This window comes from Suricata suricatta, chromosome 7 (assembly GCF_006229205.1).
Source record: "Suricata suricatta isolate VVHF042 chromosome 7, meerkat_22Aug2017_6uvM2_HiC, whole genome shotgun sequence".
In the NCBI taxonomy this organism is placed as follows: domain Eukaryota; kingdom Metazoa; phylum Chordata; class Mammalia; order Carnivora; family Herpestidae; genus Suricata; species Suricata suricatta.
In genome coordinates, this window is record NC_043706.1 from 65,596,720 (window position 1) to 65,613,496 (window position 16,777).

The following is a 16,777-nucleotide window of genomic DNA, read 5'->3' on the forward strand; positions in this document are numbered from 1 at the left end:
TTGTAAAGTGAAGTTTTAGGAGGCATAATTTACATTAAATAAAATTCACTTTTTTGGGAGTACAGTTGGAGGTGTAAAATAGTTTCATTTCCTTAGAAAGTTTCCTTGTTTCCTTTTGTAGTCAATTCCATTTCTCCTCATCTCCTGATCATCTCATATCTTATTTCTATTATTTTTGATTAGTTTTGCCTGTTCTAGCATTTATTTATTTAAAAAAAATTTTAATGTTTATTTATTTTTGAGAGAGAGACAGAGACAGAGGGCAAGTGGGGGGAGGGGCAGAGAGAGGGAGTATCTGAAGCTGGCTCCACACTCTGAGCTATTAGCATAGAGCCGGTGTGGGATTCAATGAGATCATGACCTGAGCTGAAGTCAGATGCTTAATCGATTGAGCCACTCAGGTGCGCCTGCCTGTTCTAGCATTAAAAAAACCACATATTTATTTATTTAATTAAATTTTTACACACAACATGGGGCTCAAACTCACAACCCTGAGATCAAGAGTCTTATGTTCCTCTGACTGAGCCAGCCAGACATTATAAAATTTTGTATAAATGGAATCTTATACTTTTAGTTTCTGATGTCTTCAGTCTTTTACTCAGCATAGTGCTTTTGGGATGCATTCATGTTGTTGTGACTCTCAGTAGTTCAGTCCTGTTATGCTGAGTAGGTTTCTGTTGTACAGATATTTGTTTTATATGTTTATCTGTTAATGAATATTGGAATTGTTTCTAGTTGTGGCTGTTTTAAAAAGCTGCTATAAACATTTGGATATCATTCTTTGTGTGGCTATTTCTCTTGAGGAAATACCCAGGAGTAGGATTTCATGTGGTATAATGAGCAATTCTGCTGTATCCTTGCTAACATTTAGTATTGCCAGTTTTTAAGATTTTGACCTTTTCCAGTGGATATGTAATGGTATCTACAGTATGTATTTTTTTTCTTTTTCCTTTTCTGAAGTAAGCTTTATATCCAACATGGAGCTTGAATTTATGACCCTGAGATCAAGAGTTGCATGCTCTGCCAACTGAGCCTGCCAGGCACCCCTCTTACTAGGGCTTTAATGTGCATTTATCTAATGATTATCAGACATCTTTTCCTGTACTTTTTTGCCATCCATAATAATTTTGAGTATCTTTTGATTCATTTGATTTTTTTAAATGTTAAAACAAAGTTGTGTTCCTGGAATAAGCTAAATATGGTTGTGATAGATTTTACTTTTTACTGGATTTGATTTGATAATATTTTGTTTAGAGGTTTTGAACCTATTGTCATGGCTTTCATTCTCAAGGTTACTCTGCTCTGAGGATAAGGTGTGGAATTCTTTGCATGAGGGCTGTATAAAATATGTCATATTAAAAATTTTTTAATATTTATTTATTTTTGAAGGAGAGAGAGACAGAGTATGTGTGGGGAAGGGTCAGAGAGAGAGGGAGACACAGAATCTGCAGCAGGTTCCAGGCTCTGAGCTGTCAGCACAGAGCCCAACATGGGGCCCAAACCCCCAAACTGTGAGATCATGACCTCAACTGAAGTGGGATGCTTAACCAACTGAGCCACTAGGTGCCTCCAAGATATGTGTCATATTAATTCCTTGACCATTTTCTTTTGAGAAACTATTGGGCAAATCAAATATATAAGAAAAGTTGAACTATGTTCATATTTTGTGGCATAAACATATAGCACTAAAAATTTGTTTTTGATGCCTGTTTGACTATTTCTGTAATATTCAAGATAAAGTTATGTAAGTTATCTCATGGTGCACTCTAAACCCCTCTGTGTATATAACATTTATAGAAGGTTTTTTTATGTCCTTGGCTTGAGGACACATATAGGAATCAGGTATGATCCCTATCATTAGGGTGCTTCAGCTTGGTGAAAAAAACTCAAGAAAATACTAGCAATAACATTGTCTCAAGCTCTGTTTGAAGAGTGTATGTAGATAAAGTCGCATTACAAAGGTGAGAAAGAGTGGTGGGAAGAGATTGGGCTGAGGCAGGAGAAATCTGAGAGAGAGGTGCTGTCAGAACTTGGTCTGGAATAATGATGTCCGAGGAAGCCCTTGAGCACAGGTGTGGAGATTCAGTCATCCTGGAGTATTTGGGGGAGCTTGGAGTAGTTGAAAATAGCTGTCAAGTATGAACCTGAGGAAGGAGGTGAGAGAAAGTAGCTACCTAAATAAATAACGTTTGCCATGCTATTAAATGGGGGAAAAAAAAAACAACCAAACAAGCAATCTGATATTCCTTCAAATGCAGTGTATACTTTAAATAAAAACAATGATGGGAGTTACTTTTATGTTATGAGAAAGTATCATTGATGAACTGAGGGAAGATGCTCAGAGATTTGTAGGCACACTTGCTATCTAGATAACTAGTTTTAGTCACCAATCTCAAAGTAGATCATGCCTTTCACGTTTGTGCTAGGCTCTTCAATCTAGTACCAGGTTTCATTGAATCTAAATTCTGTTCTGGGGCCCCTGGGTGGCTCATTTGGTTGTGTCTAGCTCTTAATTTCAGCTCAGGTCACCATCTTATGATTCATGAGTTTGAGTCCCATGTTAGGCTCCAAGCAGACTTTGTGGAGCCTGTTTGGGATTCGCGCTCTCACTCTCTCACTGTCTCCCATGTACTCTCTCAAAATAAATAAATAAACTTAAGATAAATTCCATTCTAATAACCATCAACTTGAAGGCACACAATTATTTAATGAACTGCTGATAAAGATGAACTGCCAATTAAGTAATGACATCACTGATTGCTGAATGTGTCTTAGTTTAAAATTTTTACATGTTTTTAAATTTATTATTGAGGCCGAGAGAAACAGAGCATGAATAGGAGATACAGAATCTGAAGCAGGCTCCAGGCACTGAACTGTCAGCACAGCCTGATGCGAGGCTTGAACCCACAAACTGTGAGATTGTGACCTGAGCTGAAGTCGGTTGCTTAACTGACTGAGTCACCCAGGCACCCCATGAATGTGTCTTAGTTTAAACATGTTAGTTAACACATGAAACAAGTGCATATTGGAATTGTTGAGATATGAATTTCACTTAATCCTCATAATAACAGTTTTGGGTAGATATTATCCCCTTATAAGTCACTACATATATGTCATGGCTTTTCAGAGTATTAAATAATCTTTATTAATCCTCTTACTGAATAGTCAAATCTGTGGTGGGGTGCCTGGGTGGCTCAATTGGTTAAGCGCCCTAACTTCAGCTCAGGTCATGATCTCACAGTTTGTGAGTTCAAATCCTGCATTGGACTCTCTGCTGTCAGTGCAGAGTCCCCTTTGGATCCTCTGTCCCTCTCTTTCTGCCCCTCCCCTACCCATGCTCGCTCACTCTCTCGCTCTCCCGCTCTCTCTCCCTCTCTCTTCCTCAAAAATAAAATAAACATTAAAAAAATTAAAAAACCCACCTGCGGTGATGTGTCAAATACTGAGTTACGAAGTCCTGTATAGTTTAATTACCCTTTATTATTAAACATAACTTATATATGTTTCTTCTTTTTCCATTTGTTTTCTTTTTAGTCTACTTCTCTTTCTTTCCCTTCCTCTTTTTTTGGTAAGTACCACTTAAGACAATATTTCTATAAACTTCTGATTATTTTCTCAAGTATAGATGCCCAGAAATAACTGTAGATCAAAAAGTCTAAACATTCTTAAGATTCTTGATATATGTGTATAGGCATGTTGCTTTTCAAATGCATAGTACCAGTTTACTTTTTTCACAGCAGGGCTTAAAGTTCTAAGTCCTGCCATAGCTTCTTCAGCATTGGTTATTACAATAACATTTTTTAAATAATTCTGTAAGTAAAACTGATAAAAATTATTGCCACCTTGACCTTTTAGAAGATTCTATTTGAATACTTTTGAGGCAGAATCATTTGGGTTGAACATTTTAAAAGATTTCTCTTGAACCACATTAAATGCTAACAATTTCCAAATGGCTTTCAGCAATGTATATTGTAGTACATCCTTGATTTTTTTTTTGGTAACAAAAATTGACAAGTAATATATATTAAAACAATTTTCATGTGACAAAATATTTCTACCAGTGGGCTCTGATAGAAATAGATTTTTAAAAGAAAATAGAAGGGTTGGCACAATTTAATTGAAAGCAAATGGATGGACAAAGGGGATCCTTGTCTTAGTGCTCTTTGTTATGTGGCCACGGATGAGTCACTTAACTTTTCCCTGCCTTTGTTTTTGTATTTGGAAATGACACAATAACATGGGTCATTGATTATTCATATTTTAAAAACAGTGTGATTCTGATATTCTGCTGAAGAGTTGATACACTGGTCATTGTTTTTATTTGATTCTAAGTTTTGAAGTTTTGGGTTAAGATGGATTTATTTCATGGCTTGATCCAATCCAGCAATTTTAAATGATTATGACTTATTAATATTAATGAGGTACCCTGGATAATGATATGGGTTATCAGTGTTTTATGAACAAAATAAACTCTTAATTATTCTCTAGAAAGGTTGAAGTATATAAGTATTTTCTACAAAGTTACAAAAGAACTTATGCCATAGGAATTAAGAGCCCAAACATGTATTTTTGTCATTACGCCAAAAAATAAGTGTTATCTTTCCAGCTTTTTCAGTGATAGAGTATCTTTGAAGTTTCCTGAATATTTCTACATCTGTTTTTATCCAGCGGTGAGACTCTTCATTTAGAATATAGCATATGAAAATATATTGAAATGAAGCAAAAATAGTTAAGTTATAGACCATTTTTGGGATTGCCACCATGTGATGGGTACAATATGTGAAAAATGATGAGCAGTAGTAATGGTTGTACTAGTTTGGGGTACTTAAAATTTTCCTTTATTGTGATTTTTCATTTATTGTATACATTTGAGCATTTCTGTAAACTTTTCAAAATGATTTTAAAATTTAAAAGATTTGAAATCATTTTATTCTACCCTGGGATTAAACGTCTTTCCCTTTAGGGAACACATTTCCAATTTTATAATGGAAGTTAGTGAGAATACAGGTCAGTGAAAACATAATCACTTACCTGAAACCCATTTCATGGTAACTTTAAAAGATTAAGTTAAATCTCTAAAGAATGGAATAATTGTATTAGTATAAAAATGGAATAATTGTATTAGTCTTTTTAAAAAAGAGTGATTAAAATTTCAAATGTGAAATTGTCAGATTAGCAAGCTTTGTTAAATATTCCAATCCATGCAGTGATGAAAATAATTAACAGTGCATTATTCTATAAAAGTGTTTTTCCTTGTTAAACCTGAATTTCTTATTTACATACTTCTTTTGTTGTTTTTGTTTTAGAGAGAGAGAGAGTGTGTGTGAGCTGGGGAGGGGCACAGGGAGAGGGAGGGAGAGAATCTCAAGTAGGCTCCATGCCCAGTGTGGAGCCCATTGTGGGGTTCCATCTCACAAATGTGAGATCATGACCTGAGCTGAAATCAAGAGGCTGACGCTTAATGGACTGAGCCATCCAGGTGTCCCTTGTTTGTATACATTTATCTCTTCTTTCTTTCCTGATACTTCACTAAAATGATAGTAGAGGAATAAAAAAGAAGTCTACAAGGGCAAAGAGATTAGAAGAAGTAATAGTAGATGAAGGATTTCAGCAAATTTGAATAAAGGAATAGGGTCTGACTTAGTTAAGCAGAGGAAACAATATTCTAAGTTCTTGCTGTGAGGAAAACCAACAAGAAGGGATGATCTAACTGAAGAATCCCTGAAAGGCTTAGGGAGGGTTTGGAGGTTTCATTATTACCAAAGGTGAGGATGAAGCCTCAGGGCAGAAAACAGTGGGGTTGGTTGAAAGGTAAGTGAAGAGGTTAGGCCTTTAGGTTCTTAATTATCTTGCCAGAGAGCAGAGGCCTTATTCTTTGGAAAACTGAACTTGATGAGAGGACAGATGCTAACAGTGGGAACATCCCTACAAAAAAGTTGAAAACTGCCCAGTTGCTTTAGAATGAAGTGTACAAGGTGATTGGGGCACCTGGGTGGCTCAGTCGGTTAAGCCTCCGACTTCAGCTCAGGTCACATCTCACGTTTGTGAGTTCGAGCCCCGCGTCGGGCTCTGTGCTGACAGCTCAGAGCCTGGAGCCTGCTTCCGTTCTGTGTCTCCTTATCTCTCTGCCCCTCCCCCTCTCATGCTCTGTCTCTCTCTCTATCAAAAATAAATAAAACATTAAAAAAAAAAGAGTGAAGTGTACAAAGTGATAGTCTTGATATGCTTTGCACAGAGCTCTAGGCCAGCCTTAGTATCTTCTAAATGTGAATGAACCCTAGATGTGAGGACACTTGTGATAAGCACTTGGTGTTGTTTGTAAGTGATGAAATCACTGACTTCTGCTCCTGAAACCACTGTGGCACTGTATGTTAACTAAAGTTTAAATTAAAAAAATTTTAAATTAAAAAATATTTCTTTATGTATATATAAAGAAAGAAAAAGACCACTAGATGTGTTGAGGAAAGCCTTTCCATGGCAGAGAACAGAAATGATAGGGGGAAAGAAGCAGTTAAGAAGAAAAGAAAGATAATGGTGAGAAATAAAAAATGTGGTTGTAGAAATAAAATTGCCAGTAGAAGAATTAGAAAGCCAAGTGGGGACATTTCCAAAAAAAAGTAGAATAAAGAGATAAATGGATAATAGAGAATATGAGAGTAGCAGTCTCATAGAGATATAGCATCAAAATTATAGAACATTTTGAAAGAGAAAACAGAAAACATGGGAACACAATTTAAAATAAATAGTAGAAATAGTATCAGATGGTTCCTGAGCTTTATAGGATTTGTACCTGCAGACTGCATCAATTCTCACAGTGGGTGTAGCACAGTAAATTCAAGCAGTGCGCGTTTCGCTATGTCATCATGGAAGTTTAGAGCATCCATTACGAGAAGATCCTTTAAGTTTGTAGCTTAGTGGGAGAAACAAAGAGGGGTGTAAAATGATCAGGAATCTGAAAGCAGTTCTGGATGCTAAAAATACTTGTTATAGCTTTAAAATCCTGAAGAAAAATAACTTTCAAGCTGGAATTCAGGAGTGTGTGTGTGTGTGTGTGTGTGTGTGTGTGTGTGTGTGTGTTTAGTCTGTCATTTAAGTCTGAAGGTAGAATAAAGACCTTTTTTGAGATGAAAAGACTTCATTATGCTATATACCCAGGAGAGGGCAGTGAGGAAAGTCCTAGAATGACAGCCAGGCAGCAAGTTTACAGAGCAACCATGTAAAGAGGGGGCAAGGGAAGAGAGAAGGGTAGGGCCCTGTTGTAGGTTATAAAAGCCTTTTAAAATAGTGTATTTGGCTTTTTCAAAAGCCTGCTCTTTTATCACTTCAGTGAAAAAAATGTAATATGAAAGTGCATCTTTGTGAAGCACTATCAGTATTGAATGGGGTTTATGAGAAGATTATGATTAATAGTACTTTAATGTGAACAATTAAACTGAAGGAAAAAGACTCAGACCAAGAGTGTGAAGACATTCTTCCTTCATGAAGAGTACTCAGTAGTTCTAACAGATTCTATTCTAGGATGGTAGTCCTCGTGAATTGAGACTAAATTGTAGCTGAGTTGAATTTTAATTGTTGAATAATCACTGTGTAATTAAGTCCAGAAAATGAGTGAGATTATAAAAATAGTAACTGAGTACTTAAACTACTCTGACTTGAAGTTTTTGGACTCAATTGACCTTAATAACTAGGGACTTTATAAAGTCGATACGGTTAAAATTCAAGATTGGGTTTTAGTGTAGGTGGGAAGCAGCAGCTTTAAAGGAAAGCATTCACAGCTGCCTTGGTGGTTAGCCGTGGAGGCAGAGTGCCCAAAGTGTGGTTGCAGAGAGGGCTTTCATTGTGAGAGCTACTTAAAAAAAAAAAAAAGAAAACAGTTTGCTTATTTTAAACTCTGTTTAGGGAAACTGCAGCCCTTTAACCCTGTAAATACCATTCCTTTGGGATATTGTCATGCTTTATGAGCTGGGAAGATGTGCGAAGCTTGGGATCTTGTAATCTCTATTTTACATTTAAGACTGATTAATTTTGTTTTTGAAAAGTTAGCTATTTGATGACTTGTTTATGTACCTTGACAAAACCATTGTTTCATAAATCGCTTTTTATGAAGGATCATAATTACACATAAATTTCGTTTGTCTCAGGTCTTGCTGTGAAAATCAAAAGTCCAGGCAGATTTTTCTAACTCAGAAATCACCATTATGGTATTTGATTTATTTGGCTACTTATAAATCTTTTTATTGATACTTCCTTGGACAAAAAAAACTCTCACTTAAACTTTGCCAACTGGTAGGTAACACTGTGTTTAGAAAAAAAAAAAGCTGTGTTTATCCAGGTTTTGAGAATCTATTGTATTACTTTATTTCCTTAATTTTATTTATCTGACACATTTGTGTGGAATGCTAAGTTGAATAGCCAGCAATGAATAGATTTGATTTGAGGTTTATGTACAGTCCAGCAGAGTGTAAGAATCAGGAAAATCTAGGTGCTGAACAATAACCTTAAAAGATGATTGCCATACTAAATTTGCTAGGTAGTGGATTTATGAGACAAAGTCTCATAAAATAAAATAATAAAGTTATTAGCCAATTAACAATCTTTGTACATAAGGGATTGAATTTCTCATATAGTATTAATTTTTCTTTTAATTTTGTTTGAAATACCCAGTCAAGTATCAAAACCTATTATATTTGTTTATTCATGCATTCAATAATTATTTGCTGCTATTTGGTATCTTTCCGTCCTGCCATTCTCTCTGATACTGCCCTAATTTTGATAATGTTGTTTTTCCCCCTCATCATTGTATGTAAGAATATTGAATTCTTATATACAATCTCTTCTGCCAGAACACAGTCATCTTTCCAGTATGCCAGTTTAATTAGAAGGCTCTTCATTGCCTGAAGAATAGAGAATTAGAGTTAAGGACCTTTACACTTTGACATGGATCTCTGTTTCTATCTTTACCTTCTACCAAGTCTTTTTTCTTCTTGTCTTCACAATCTGCCCTCCAGTTTTAGTTTCACATTTGAAATTTCTGCCTTTGTTTTTATTTGTCTAGAATGCTCCTCCCTAATTCTCTATTTGTTGAAATCCTTAGACTGTCAGGATCAGCTTAAGTTGCCTTCTCTCTGAAGCCTAAGTAAGTCTCCCTGGGGTTGACTTTAGTCAGACAATCAAAGCAATCCTACCTTGATGTTCCTATATAAGACTATTTTACTTTGTCACTCATTTATGTGGGACACTTTGGCCAGGGAAGAACAAAGACGTATATCAGTGAGGGAGGGACAGGTTGATAGATCTGGAAAAAGCAATGTGAACATAGTAGATATCATCAGTGTTTTAAATGTTCACATTAATAATATGTTTTTTTAATGTTTTTTTTTTTTTTAAATTTTTGAGAGAGAGAAAGAGTGTGAGACGGGTGGGGCAGAGAGAGAAGGAGACACAGTATCTGAAGCAGGCTCCAGGCTCTGAGCTGTCAGCAGAGAGCCCAGTGTGAGGCTTGAACTCAAAAACCACGAGATCACAATGTGATCTGAAGTTGGTCACTTAACTGACTGAGCCACCCAGGTGCCCCTCAAATTAATATTTTAAAAAAGTATTAGTCCTAGGTAATTAATAAAATGTAGACTTCTTTATAGAGCAAGAAAATATTTGCTTTGTTTTTTTCCCCCCCTAATTTACTTACTAAAAAGTAAGGTTTGTAGGTTGGGGTTTGATTCTTCATCTTAGGGAATTAAAATAGCCCTTATGTCTTGACTTTTGCCTGTTTTTTGAGTCTAAGTTAGTATTTGCAGATGGAGAAAGATAAGGAAAGAGAAGGTGGTTTAAACTAACTTTTCCCACTTTACAGTTTATATAGGGACATTGTACAGCATTTATTTCCTGACTGTCCCCTTTCCCCAACCTCCCCACAGATGTTTCAGTACCTAGGATATTATCACTTAGCTATTTCCTTCCACCCTCCTCCCAGAAATATTAGTTTCAATTCTTTTAATGACAGTGGGAGATAACTTTGTTATTTTAAGAATTTTTAGGATTATATTTCTACATGTGTTTCTGTTTTGTAGGAAAAAATAGGCTTTTGTCTGTGTGTGTGTTTATTTATAGTTTATTGTCAAGTTGGTTTCCATATAACACCCAGTGCTCTTCCCCACAAGTGCCCTCCTCCATGACCATCATCCCCTTTCCACTCTCCCCCTCCCCCTTCAGCCCTCAGTTTGTTTCAGTATTCAAGAGTCTCATGATTTGCCTCCCTCAGTATTTTTCCCCCCCTAGGGTGAAAATTCATTTATTTTTTCGGAGGCTGTGCCTGGCACATAATAGGAATTCAGTAAATCGTTTTAGACTGTATTTGTAATAATGCTACTTCACGGTGCAGAGTCTCCTTGAGATTTCACTGTCTTGAAACAGCCCCCTATACGTATGTGGCATTATGTGCTGAAGAGATTACATTTTGTAGGAAGACATATTGTTTAAGTACTTATGCAGTCTCATCGTTCTGTTGCTACTTTAAAAGTTAGTATTTACAAACACAAGTATAGTTCTTCTAATTATGAAAGTGAGAAGAACTGAAGTGAATCACTCAGTGTTTTCTATAGGAACTTTTTCAGAATGGATTTGTCGTAGACTTAACATTTTAGTGTTGTGATGGTTGCCTGTTCTGCTGGTGGTCGGTAGTTGAGAAAGAAAAATTGTTACCTCAAGCTCATTAATATTTTTCAGTTTGTTCTTTCAAAGTTAGTGAAATTACTGTTACCTGCAGAGGTTAAAAAATATTATTAACATATGATCGACTCTCAGGCTTAACCCATTAATCCTAGGATATCTGGTTGAGGACTAATTTTGTAAAAAAAAAGACTTGTTGATTCTATTACACTTGCTCGATTTTTTTTTTTTTTAACTTAAGTGACTCTGTGTAGGCAAGGGAGGAAGGAAGAAAATCAGACAGAAGCTGCTAGAGTAATCTTGGTGAGAGATAATATTGACTAGGAACAAGGTGGAATTGTTTGCACTGGTGAGACCTGGTCAGATTTTGGATGTAATTAAAAGATAAAGCCAAGAAGATTTGTCAAAAGAGTGGATGTAGAAACTGAGAGAAAGAGAAGAATTGATGGTGTCAGAATATTTGGCATGTGCAAGAGTAAGAATGAAATTTTCATTTAGTTAGAAGAAGAGGTCCATAAGAGGAATAGATTTGAAAGGGAAGATAGGAAGTCATTTTAGGATATGATATGTTTGAGATGGCTGTTGTTCTCCAAAGTAATGATATTGAGTAAGTTATGAGCTCTCGATATCTCGAGCTCAGGGGAAAGATGTCACCTGAAGATAGAAATTTAGGCGTTACAAGCATATGGGTAATGTTTAAATCCTTAAGATTAGATCGTTTCTTGGCCTTTTGGTTAAGACCAAGTGAAGATTAGACAAGAAAGCAAGGAGAAGAGAGTAGATAGACAAACAGTTCAAGTATTGATCCCCAAGAGTTTCTGATACTGAAAAGCTAAGGTGGGGGCACCTTAACTCAGTCAGTTAAGCTCTTGATTTTAGCTCAGGTCACGATCTCGTGATTTGTGAGATCAAGTCCTGAGTCAGACTATGCACTAATACAGCTCAGAGCCTGCTTGGGATTCTGTCTCTCCCTCTCTCTCTGCCCCTCCCCTGCTTATATTTTCTCTCTCCGTCTCTCAAAATAAATAAACTTAAAAAAAAAAAAGATATGATCCCAGCAGAAGGAGACCAAACTTTTTTTTTTTTTACAGACAGCTTTGTAGATCTGCAAATTATGCAAAGTAAATTATGATATGGGGTTGAAAGTAATTACATTTAAAAATAAATTAAAAAGATAGTTCAGATTTCTTCTTTTGTGAAATACCTGGACATTCTTACTGCATATTTTTATTGATATGTCAATTAAGAAAGAAACAATATAAAGATATTTTGTAACTAAATCAATAAAATGAAAAATTCTAATGAAATGTTCCAATTTTTTTGAATATCTGCCTTCCTCTTAGCTAATCATTTATTTACTTATTTATTTATTTTAAAGTTTTTTATTTAGTTTGAGAGAGAGTGAGGGCCCCCCTCAGCTAGTTATTTAAATACAGAGTTAACTGGAAGACAAACTAACGACACATATCATCATGTTTAGCACAGACCACTCAAGCCAAGAATTTCTTGTGTGAAGAAAAAAAAAGAACCTCTGGTGTGTACTTCATTAAAGAATTTAAATCCAAATCCACGGGCACCTCGGTGGCTTAGTTGCTAGAGTGACTGACTTTGGCTCAGGTCATGATCTCGCAGTTCGTGGGTTTGGGCCCTGCATCAGGTTCTGTGCTAATAGCTCTGTGTCTCCTTCTGTCTCTGCCTGACCCCGTTCATGCTCTGTCTCTCAATAATAAATAAATGTAAAAAAAAAAAATTTAAAAAATCCAAATCCAAATCGCAAGTAGGGAATAATGAACATTTTAATTCTTATGAAAGAAGTAGTAAGAGACTTTTCATGAAGTCTTCCCATATCTTTTAAATTATGTTTATTTCTTATACCATTAAGAAATAGATTAAGACAACATACCATTATACAGCCAGGTCTTTTTCTAGATCTCATGACAAGTATTAACCAGTGGTGCAGACATGAAGCTTGATTAGGCAGAGCTGTGTAGTGCAGTGATTACGAGTTTGGAATTGGGGTCACACAGGATTCTCATCTTGTCTCTATATTCATTTCTTTTTTTTTTTTTTTAATTTTTTATAGTTTACTTGTTTTTGAGACAGAGAGAGAGGGGGAGACATAGAATCTGAAACAGGCTCCAAGCTGTGAACTGTCAGCACAGAACCCGATGCGGGGCTCGAACCCACAAACCAGGAGATCATGACTTGAGTCGAAGTCAGACACTTAACTGACTGAGCCACCCAGGCACTCCTCTGTACTCATTTTTTAATTGTCTCTGTTGGGGCAGTTTGCCTAAACTTCCAAAAGGAGATGGTAGCTGCCTCCAAGAAGTGTAAAAATTAAATGAGATAACATACTGGAGTAGTGCAGTGTCTGCTACATAGTGAATGGTCTCTGAGCCATTATAGTAATTTTGCTGTTTCCCTTGACCAATTTGAATTCCATACCAGCTGTGAGAAGAAAATTATTCCTGTTTTCATGTGCTATACCCATGCACACACAACCCTAGCTAGTAATGTTAAAAAAAGAAACCCCAAAAAACAGTGTTATGAATTACACGAAAACTTAATTGAATATCCTAGGTTTTATTATCTCATTTATGAGTGATAGAAATTATAGTAGAATAACACCTTCTACTCTTCCTTTTTAATTTGTGTATCTCTCAGAGTTTATTCTTCCTAATCATAGCATTTGAGAGTTTGTTTTTTTCCATTGAATGAGTTCCTATCCCTGGAGGACTATGTGGCCTGGATTAGATTGGACTTGGGGTCAACTTTTTTTTAAACGTTTATTTATTTATTTCGAGAGAGAGAGAGAAAGAGAGAACACTTGCATTTGGGTGCACGCAAGTGGAGGAGAGGCAAAGAGAGAGGGAGAGAGAGAGAATCCCAAGCAGGTTCCATGCTGTCAGCCCAGAGCTGGATGTGGGGCTTGAACCTACAAACTGTGAGACCATGACCCAAGCTGAAATCAAGAGTCAGATGCCTAACCAGGTGGTTGTAGGTGAAAATCAACTTCTATTAACATTTTAGGAGAGTTAAGATGCCCTCAGTATCAATGATGTGTTTAAAAGACTAAGGCTTGTTCAGACTTCTTATTACTTTGATTAATAGTGTACCATCCAGACTGTGGTTTGCTTACATATAGATCTGTTAGTCTATGAAAAATATAAGTAACATTGAATCAAGGCCCAAAATTTAAACTGTAGAATACTTCACATTGAGCAGAATGGGACCATTTAATACAGCAGAATCCTTCAGGAAGAAAAGGCCTTTCTTTTGGTTTGAGGACCAACTTAAAATTTCATTAACCCTTTTTGGGATACCAACATTGTCCTCTGGAGAAAATGGTGTCCTGGTGGAGAAAATGAATTAAAGTCTTTAATCTTTTACAAACTCATTTTTGAAAGACCAACAAACTTTTAAGAAGTAACTTTTAAATCTAGCACTAAGTACAAAACTAGGTAAGTTCTGGATGTAATTATTGAACAATAAACAAGATTAGTCACAAGGCATGGAAAATCTAAATCACCTGGGATAAATTAATATCTAGCTATTCTGGTATTTTACCATCTGTAAAAGAATTTTTGAGCTTCTGAAATAAACTGAGATATTGAGTCTCTGAAGAATACATGGCTTTCTCTAGAATGGTCTACATTTTGGCTAGGTTATTTTAGTATAGATTATCTACATATGTTATTTAATTTATGTCTAATTCAAATTTGTTTTGTGATATTAATTTAGGTAGGAGTTTATAACAAAGTATAGTGTATGATTTCTTGTCTGACAGTCTGAAAGAAAATCATATAACCAACCCTCATAATTCAAGTTATATACATTTGGCGTAATTTGCCAAAAATACTGAAAGATAGTATCAGTTTTCAAATCATTTTATAAATATTTTTAATATTTAATAACCATATGATAAACTTAAAATATTTGTTTTTACTTTAATGTTTATTTCTGAGACAGAGAAAGATAGAGCAGGGGCAGAGAGAGAGGGAGACACAGAATCCGCTTAACTGACTGAGCCACCCAGGTGCCCCTAGGAGACCCAGAATCTGAAGCCAGCTCCAGGCTCTGAGCTGTCAGCACAGAGCCCAGTGTAGGGCTCTAACCCATGAAATGCGAGATCATGACCTTGAGCCAGAGTTAGATGCTTAATTGAGTAAGTCAACCAGGCACCCTGCTTTTAATTTTTTAACCCTCTTTTTTTGTTAGCAAGTTAATCATAGCAATACTAGTTAAGTTGAAGTTAACTTTGGTGTTCTAAGACTATGTCTAGGAATCAAGTGGTAATAGACCTAGCTTTAAATATTAATCAGTATATTGGGCTTTCTGAGGCTATATTCGGATGTACAGTATAGCTTTGGATCAGGACCATGGCTGTGATCATTTGGACCTACCTGACCTAGACAGTTCTTGTCTTTTTTGATGTTGTAGATAGAGAAATATTGGAGCTCTTATTTTCTTATCAATATCTAAACCTAAAACATTGGCTAGCATGTGATAGGTGCTGGATAAATACTCATTGAAAAAGTAAATGAGTGAATATCTTAGTTGAATTGAAGTAGTTTTTAGATATTTTGTTATCTTGAGATAATTTCTTATTTATTTTATTTTATTTTATTTTTTGTCATGAGTTTGGACCTTGTGGTAGGTTTCTTCTCCCCATTGTTTATGAATGTTAATATTTAATGATACATAATCCGGTATTATAGAAATTAAATAATTCTAATATTTTGTACAAGTAGCAGAAAAAGATTAACTTGGAAATGTTTTCTAGGAAGACCTTTCGAAAGGTAATTTAGTAACTTGAGGGAACTCTACTGAAATGTTTTTGAGAATTTCATTGTACAAAGAAGTTTTTAATGGAACTGAAATGAGCAGTGAAAGATTGTGCTAGGTTCGCACAGAGTGCGCCAGCCATGGCAAACTGTTACCTGGTGCTCAGTTTTCACAGTATCTGCACACCAGAGAAGCTAATAGCCTTCAGGATATACTGATCTGGATGAAAGTAACTGCCAGTTTAAAGCTTGTGTGCCAAAGCTACACATAACATTACTTTCCTTAGCAAGTCCAGGGCATAGCCAGATGAAAGAGTAGTCTTTTTAAAGGCAAATTCGATGCATCTATGCCACGCTCTTACCCCCAACTAGAATATAAGATCCTGGAGGACAGGGAGTTTTGCCAGTTTTGTTCACTGCCTTATTCCAGGTGATTATTTTCCTATTAAAAAGCGATATGAGGCCAGATTGTCTCCTTGCTCACCATTATAGCTCCAGCACCTGGAAGCATGTAGTACATGATAGGAGGCTAAGTAAGTAAGTAATGAAATAAGTTAATGTAGAAGGCAGACTTAAAAGGATTCTGCATACTCTATTTAATGCTCCTTTCTTCCTTTTTGATATCTTATTCTCGTTCTTTCAGCACAACTCTAAATTACCTTTAGCTATTACTCCATTCCTAATACCCCAGACAGTAAAATATAAGGCATTGTTATCTATTATAACTGTATTTAAAGTGTAATCTTTGAAGGTGAAGACGTAGGTGATGGCTCATAGTTTGTGGCATGGGCCTACCCGTTCTGCTTATGGCACAGGATTGTTTTATTGGGATCATCACTAGAGTTGTTGAGAAGGAAGAATATGGATGTGTATTATTTGTCACTCTAGACTTTAATACATTTGCTCCCCAGGGAGCCTTTTGGTGATATGCTTCTTCCTTTAAACAAAGACTAAATGAAAAGTTAGCTAATACCTCTGAAAGACTACAGATTGCCTTCTATGGATTACTTACTGCTTCTACACATTACAGTTGACCCTTGAAAAACTTGGGCATTAGGGGTGTTGACTGCCTGCCATAGTTGGAAATTTGCATATAACTTTTTTTTTAATGTTTATTTTTGAGAGAGAGAGAGAAACAGAGTATGAGTTGGAGAGGGAGACAGAATCCAAAGCAGGCTCCAGGCTCTGAGCTGTCAGCACAGAGCTCTACATGGAGCTCCAACTCATAAGCTGCGAGATCATGACCTAAGCTGAAGTTGGCACCCAGGTTCCCCTAACTTTTTTTATTTTTAATAATTTTTAAAGGTTTATTTATTTATTTTCAG